The following is an 8390-nucleotide window of genomic DNA, read 5'->3' on the forward strand; positions in this document are numbered from 1 at the left end:
GAGAGAGCAACGTTTTAGTTTATTTTTCTCACAAAGAAATAACAAAGGATGAGAAGTTGAGGAGCTCAATAGAGAAAGTACGAGAACAACTTTACTTTTGCACTTGTGAAGAAAGATAAGTGAATCACTTTCGAATGTTGGTTTTATGAGAAAGATTTGGCACTATGACACATGTATTATCATTGATGGTAACTCTCATAGATGACAGATCACAGTTCAGACTCATAGAATGAAGAAAGAGAGATATACGTAGGTTCCCCATTAACCAAGCCGTGTGTACACGTGGGTTCACAAACCAAAAGGCACGTATAGTGTACACACGCACTTTCACGGAAGGAAAGGCGTGTACATGCTGGAAAACTTAATTTTATTCTGTGGTATTTGGTCCGTGGTATTTTGATCCATGGTATTGGTCTAAGGTAACCTATTTGCAGTGTTGACCCCAGGTATTTGGTCCAAGGTATTAGTTCTAAGGGGTTTTGTTCCATGCTATTGAGTAAGGCCTAAGACTATAAAAGGAGGAGAAGATCATTAGGAAAAGTTACTCATGCATTGAATATCTAATGAAGAGCAAGATCTAGAATACAGGTTATTGCGTTGTGGTGTACAAATGAATCTGAATCAAGGATGAACCTTAGCACTTGATGAAGGATAAGATCTAATGATGGGTCAAGGTCTTAAAGCTTGAATTGAAGTATCTTTGTGTGTTTTGATCTTTTATCTGAATAACTGGTACATTTTGTAGACTATAACTATGATGATCTGGGTATAACTGAAGTTTGGAATTCTTGTAAAGATTAAATCATCATTTTTAGATCTGTACGTAGGTTCACCTTAGAAAAGGCATGTATACATGCTGGTTTTGCATATCAAAACAACATATACATCTTAAATTTGATTTGTAGATCTCTATGTAGGTTCGCCTTGAGAAAATTGCATATGTACGTAGGTTCGACATATTGAAGCAGCGTATACCTCATAAAATATGCTTTAGCTACTTCTAGTTGCTGTTACAGTGTTTTGAGTTCTAGTTACTGCTTTCTGGTTAATGTATTCTGGTTACAACATATTGAAAAGTGATTGATTGATTCAGTTGTTGTTGGTGCAAAGAGGATTGATTGATGTAGATGTATTTGATTTTTGAATGATGCTATTGATGGATCTAGTCTAAAAATTTATGAAATGTGGTCCCTGGAAGAAAAGAGAAGGTTGTAGCCTTGTGTTGGTCGACACCTACGCACTAGTAAGCATATCAACTAGTACAAGAGCTAGGGGGTTGTAGCTCCATTCCACGAGAAGTTGGAGAAGGAGAGAAGGTTGTAGCCTTCTACAAGTAGAAGCCTACGTACCGCTATAAGACTGCACTAGTACAAAAAATTGTAAAAAGGAATTTTCTTATTAAAAAGAAGATAGAGACGATTGCAGCAAGTGGTTTTCACCCACATTGGCTTTCCACCTTATATCTTGTGTTCATGTGTGTGTGATTGTCTGTTCTATTTTGCTACAGCTGATCACTGTTTATATGGTTCTAATGCACTGAGTAAAGATCAACATATGATAAATTAACTAAATCATAAGTTTGCAGGATATATGTTAGTTGCCTTAAATACAGTTGCGTATACATGCAAGTTCCATTAATTGAAGTAGCATATATGAATTTTATTATGGAAATGAAATATTATTAACTTGCTAATACTGATTCACCGCCCTCCCCATCTCAGTATTATTTCCAACAATTGGTATCAGAGCAGGTCCCTCAGAAGAAGCTTGATCTCTTGAAGGAAGATCTATCATCATGAGTAACTATGAAAGAGTGGGATCCATTAGACCACCAACCTTTGATGGGAGAAAATTCATTTATTGGAAGGTAAGAGCTACAACCTATCTTCAATCTCTTGGAACAGATGTCTAGGAAATCGTGGAAGGAAGATATACATTTCCATCACCAATTCCTACAGATACGTCAGGTAAAAAGAAATATGAAACCAATGCCAAGGCTATCAGTACATTATTGCGGAGTCCGTCATAGTAAGAATTTGTCAAAGTTATGCAGCTCAAAACCACCAAAGAAATATGGGACAAGATCGTTCTAAGCTATGAAGGATACAATCAGGTAAAATGCGCAAAACTACAATCTCTCAAAATTCAATATGAAACTCTCAAAATGCACAATGATGAAAGTATCGGTAGTTACTTCTTACATATAGATGACATTGTTAATTGAATGAAGAACTTGGGTGAAGAGATAAAATAAGTTACTTTAGTTGAAAAGGTTTTAAGATCCTTGTCTACTAAGTTTGAATCAAAAGTATCTGCCATAGAAGAAAAGCATGATCTTCAGACTATTACTATGACACAGCTACACGAAATCTTAACTTCTTTCAAAATGAGAAAAGGAGGTCCATCAGATATGATAGAAGCCACATTCAAAGCTTCAGTAAGAGAAGAACTTAATGAATCAGGACATATTTCAGAAGGAGAGGAAGAAGCAAACTTTGTCAACAACCTTCAATGGGTTTCTGGGAGATTCAGAGGTAAACTACCTTTCAAATGTTTTTCTTGTGGAAGAGTCGGTAATTATGCTACCAAATTTCCTCATAAAGATAAGCTTGATAAAGGTAAGGAATTAGAAAAATTGAATAGAAAACAATACTCATGAAGATAGCGATGGTTTATCATATAGTGATGAAGATGAAAATAGTAACGACTATAGACTTCTAATGGCTTTTGAAGATGATGATTTGTTGGATGCTTTAGATGAAGATGACCTTAATGAAGAAATCTCTAAACTCAAAATTTGTTTAGAAGAAAAGAATATGATTATAGATACTCTGACATTCCAACTTGCTAAAAGAGAAAAACACAATGAAAAACTAGAATGTGAAATTGTTGGTCTAAGAAAGGATATTGAGAAAACAAAAGCTCTCAATCTTAGATTTACTAAAGGATCAAAAACCTTAAATGAAATTATCAAACGGAAGCATTCTCCTTTGGTAAAGATAGGTCTTGGATATACTGAAGAAGCATCCTAAGCAGAGAATTCGTCAACCTCCACTAAAAGCTATCTTGATGTAGCAAAGAGTAGTGAACAGTTTGACAATCAATAGCAAAGGCATAAAGCAGATCACTAGGAAAATCAGGCTCAATTTACCTCAAGTATGAACAAAATCTACAAACCTAAGGTAAATCATACTCAATTTGCTTCAAGAATGAATAACAGTAGTAACTACAACCACCAGGTTAGTAGATTCGATAATCGCGGGAACTTCTTTAATGGCCAATGGTTTTTCGTGTCATAACCTTGGACACAAAGCTACTCAATTTGTTGCTTACAAGATCATCATGACTAGACAAGCATGAAATCAAAGGAATGTGATGGGGATCATGAAACAGACCTACAATAACTTTCCTCTTCCCGCAAATTAAATAGAATGACCTATCTCCAACAACTTTGGTCACAAAGAAACTGAATGTAGGAGTAAATTTCGGCAAACATCTCAGAAGGAGAAAGATTAATTAAATCCCAAAATATGGAGAAAGAAGGAAGCACAAACAGAAAGATGTGGTATAGCCATATATGCAGAAAGACAAGAAAATCAGTGGTACATCAACAGTGGACGCTTGAAACCCATGATAGGTGATAAAGAAAAACTTCAGTCATATAATGCCTTAGAAAAGGAAAAGAAGATCTCATTTGGAAATGGCACTCATGCTGTCATAAAAGGTAAATGTTTTGTTCTTTTAAAAGAAAAAGTTAAAGATGGGAATGTTATGTATGTTGATGGTCTAAAGCATAACCTGTTGAGTGTCAGTCGAATATGTGATCAAGGAAATGAAGTAGTATTTCGATCAAATGGATGTGTTTTTCATGAGCTTGATTCAAGAGAAACAGTGATCAAAGGTTTAAGAACTCCTAAAAACTTATATATACTCAAGAGAGGACAAAAACAGTGCTATCTAAGCAAAAACGATGAACATTGGCTATGGCATAGAAGGCTGGGGCATCTAAGCTTCTCTTAAATAAGAAAAGAAAGCAAATTCCAGGCTATTCACGATCTTCCTGATATCAACATTCCAGAAAATACAATATACAAATCATGTCAGTTTGGTAAGAAAACTAGGTCACAATTCCTTGAAAAGGAAGGATCAGATAGTAAGCCTTTTGAACTTGTTTACACTGATTTATGTGGTCCATCAAGGAAAAAGTTACCTCGCGGAGAGGAATATTTTATATTATTCAATGATGGTTTTTCTGGAATGTGTTGGATAGGGCTTCTAAAGCATACAGATGAAGCATTTGAAAAATTCAAAGCCTTCAAAGCCCTAGTTGAAAATGGATCAAATCATAAAATCAAATGTCTTAGATCTAATCGAGGAGGGGAATTTACCTTGGATGAATTCTTTGACTTTTGTGAAGAACGTGGAATAAACAGGAAATTCTCCACTGTAAGGATTCCTCAGCAAAATGGAGTGGTAGAAAGGATGAACATAACTGTTCAACAAATGGCTTGTGCTATGCTAGATGAGTTTGGAACTCCTGCAACCTTTTGGGGTGAAGCTACATTTGCTACCGTCATTGTTCTCAACAAAGAAAATGTTTGGGTAAACAACACTCAAACTCCACATGAACTTTGGTATGGTAAGACTGCTACCATAAAATACTTCAATGTTTTTGGAAGCAAATGTTACATCAAAATGACTGATGAAAAACATGGCAAGATTGAACCCAGAGCGGATGAAGGCACTCTCCTTGGTTACTCTTCCCGAAGTAAAGGATGTAAGTGTTATAATAAAAGACTTGGGAAAATTACTGAAAGTATTGATGTTGTGGTTGATGAAGCATGAAAAAATCCAAAGCAAGTAAAAACCAAAGATTATGGAGAAGATGAAGATTATCCTTCCACACCAAATTAGACTAATTCTGAAGAAGAAACCAATGAAGCACCGGAAGAATAGATAATGGCAGAAGAAAAAACTCCATCTAGGTATGTTCAAAAAAATCATCTAGAGACTCAAATTTTGGGATACAAAGAGGCAGGTGTGCAGACAAGAAGAACTATTACAGAAGCTTCAAGCTATCTAGCATTGCTTTCCTCCATTGAACCTCAAATTATTAATGAAGCATGGAAAGATGAATGTTGGGTCAAGGCCATGAATGAAGAGCTTGAGCATATTGAAAAGAATAATACTTGGGAATTAGTTCCTAGACCTCATGATAAGAATATCATAGGAACCAAATGGATATTCAAAAACAAGCTGAATGAAAATGGAGAAGTTATTAGAAACAAGGCCAGATTTGCTTGTAAAGGGTATGCTCAATAAGAAGGTATAGATTTTGAAGAAACTTTTGCACCTATTGCTAGACTTGAAGCCATAAGAATGTTCCTTGCCCTTTCTAGTTTTCAGAAATTCAAAGTATACCAAATGGATGTAAAATCTGCCTTTCTTAATGGGGACTTAGAAGAAGAAGTATATATTGAGCAACCAAATAGATTCATCCTTGGAAATGATCCAAAACTTGTATGCAGACTCAGAAATTCTCTCTATGATCTAAAACAAGCTCCAAGTTCTTGGCATTACCATCTTAACAAATATCTCCATCAACAAGGTTTTTCAAAAGGATCAGCTGATAACAATCTATATATAAAGGTTGACAATAATAAATTGCTAATACTTGTTGTGTATGTTGATGATATAATTTTTGGTAGCAATGAAGAAGCCATGAGTCAAAACTTTGCTTTAGTAATGCAACAAGAATTTGAAATGTCCCTGCTTAGTGAGCTCACATATTTTCTTGGTCTACAATTTCAACAAGAGAAAGATGGTATTTTTCTGTCACAAACCAAGTATCTCAATCAGATCTTAAAAAAATATGGCATGGATGATTCTAAACTTGTATGCACCCCTATGGTAATAGGATGCAGTCTCAGCTCAAATGATGAATCAACAATAGTACATCAACCAACCTACAGATCCATGATTGGCAGTCTGCTTTATATAACAGGTACCCGACTAGACATCATGCATGTAGTCGGAATATTTGGAAGATTCCAAGCCAATCCAAAGGAATCAAACCTTCAGGCAGTCAAAATGATTTTCAAATATCTTCAAGGAACATAGAATTTTAGTTTATGGTATCCTAGAGATACATATCTTATGCTTCATGCATATACAGATGCAGATTGGGCATGAAGCGTTGATGACAAAAAAATCACTAGTGGTGGTGCATTCTATATGGGTTCCATATTATTATCTTGGTTCAACAAGAAGCAAAGTTCAATTCCATTATCTGTAGTTGAAGCAGAATATGTGCCTACTGCATCTTGTTGCACATAACTCCTTTGGATGATGCAAACATTGCAAGACATTCAAATCACATGTACTCCACCCATCTCCATTCTATGTGATAATAAAAGTGCAATCAGTATTTCAAAGAATCCAATCATGCATTCCAAGACCAATCACATATCCATCAAATATCATTTTCTACGTGAACAAGTGCTTGAACAAATGGTCAAATTGGAGTATGTTCCCTCCAAAGAATAGGTTGCTGATATATTCACCAAACCACTACCTAGAGAGACATTTGAATATCTCAGATAGAAGCTAGGAGTAGTTGATGCATCATCTTGCAGTTAAAACTTATCTGTTTTAGAGAAAAGTGGTTAAACGCGAATTGCATGAAGCGTATCTGCATACATACACAGGTTTCCGTGGATACAGTCGCGTATCTGTTGGGTTGAAGAAAAATAGTGGGCCAGACTCAGGTTTAAAGGAGTCTGATATGGGTCTGACAACGACCATCTAGCATAGGGGTAACATATACTTCTAATAATGCATCGTTAGCATTATCTTAGAAGATATTGGTACAAATTTACAGTTTCTTTTGATTCAGGTGGAACATATTCAGGGGGAGATAATGGTTGCTAGTCTAGATGGTGATTGACAAATGATGCCGGTGATAGTTGATGATAACTATCATGGTCTTATTTCAGATATTTGGTCTCTATGTCATGTATATATTTTAATGTTAAGGTCATGAAACGACCTATTTTGTTTCCCCACTATGCATCGGATGGATGATGTAATGTTCTTGTTTTGACATGTATAAACATTTGGTATATCCCCACTTGGTTGGGTGGATGAATCAAACTTGGTATATCCCCACGTGGTTTGGAGGTGGATGTATGTATGAGTCATTGGTGATAGGAAGGTCAATTATGATGTATAGAGTTATGTTCTTCTTTTAGAACATCTTTTTGCAGACCATGCTTATATTCAAGGGGAGCATGGACTCGAGCGTGGAGCTTAATCAACACTCTTCAGCATATCAGAGCATTCAACATCTACTCAGGGGGAGCATACCCCTTTGCCCTTGATGGCAAAGGGGGACAGTGACTTGGGGTTCCCATCAAGTCCAAAGGGGAAAATTATTGGCATTATGACATAGATTTGGCACTATGACACAAGTATTGTCCTTGATGGCAAATCTCTCAGATGACAGATCATAGTTCGGACTCATAGAATGAAGAAAGAGAGATATACACAGGTTCCCCATTAACCAAGCCACGTGTACACGTGGGTTCGGAGACAAAAAGGTGGGTATAGCGTACACATGCACTATCATGGAAGGAAAGACGCGTACATGTTGGAAATCTTAGTTTTGGTCTGTGGTATTTGGTCCATGGTATTTTGATCCATGGTATTGGTCCAAGGTATCCTGTTCGAAGTGTTGACCCCAGGTATTTGGTCCAAGGTATTGGTTCTAAGTGGTTTTTGTCCATGGTATAGAGTAAGGCCTAAGACTATAAAAGGAGGAGAAGTTCATTAGGAAAAGGTACTCATGCATTCAATATCTAATGAAGAGCAAGATCTAGAATACAGGTTATCTGGTTGTGGTGCATAGCTAGATCTAAATCAAGGATGAACCTTAGTGCTTGACAAAGGATAAGATCTAATGATGGGTCAATATCTTAAACCTTGAAGTGAAGTATCTTTGTGTGTTTTAATCATTTATCTGAATAGCTAGCGCATGTTGTAGACTATAAATATGATGATCTAGGTATAACTGAAGTTTGGAATTGTTCTAAAGATTAAATCATCATTTATAGATCTATACGCAGGTTCACCTTAGAAAAGGCCCATATTCATGTTGGTTTTGCATATCAAAATAGCGTATACATCTTAAATTTGATTTGCAAGTCTGTATGAAGGTTCACCTTGAGAAAAGTGCGTATGTATGGTGGTTCGATGCATTGAAGTAGCATATACCTCATAAAATATGCTTTAGCTACTTCTGGTTGTTGTTACAGTGTTCTGGATTCTAGTTACTGTATTCTGGTTACAACATTTTGAAAAGTGATTGATTGATTCAGTTGTGGTTGGTGCAC

Source organism: Pinus tabuliformis, chromosome 8, assembly GCF_031772625.1.
Source record: "Pinus tabuliformis cultivar Carrire ecotype Pingquan chromosome 8, CPIR1, whole genome shotgun sequence".
Classification (NCBI taxonomy): domain Eukaryota; kingdom Viridiplantae; phylum Streptophyta; class Pinopsida; order Pinales; family Pinaceae; genus Pinus; species Pinus tabuliformis.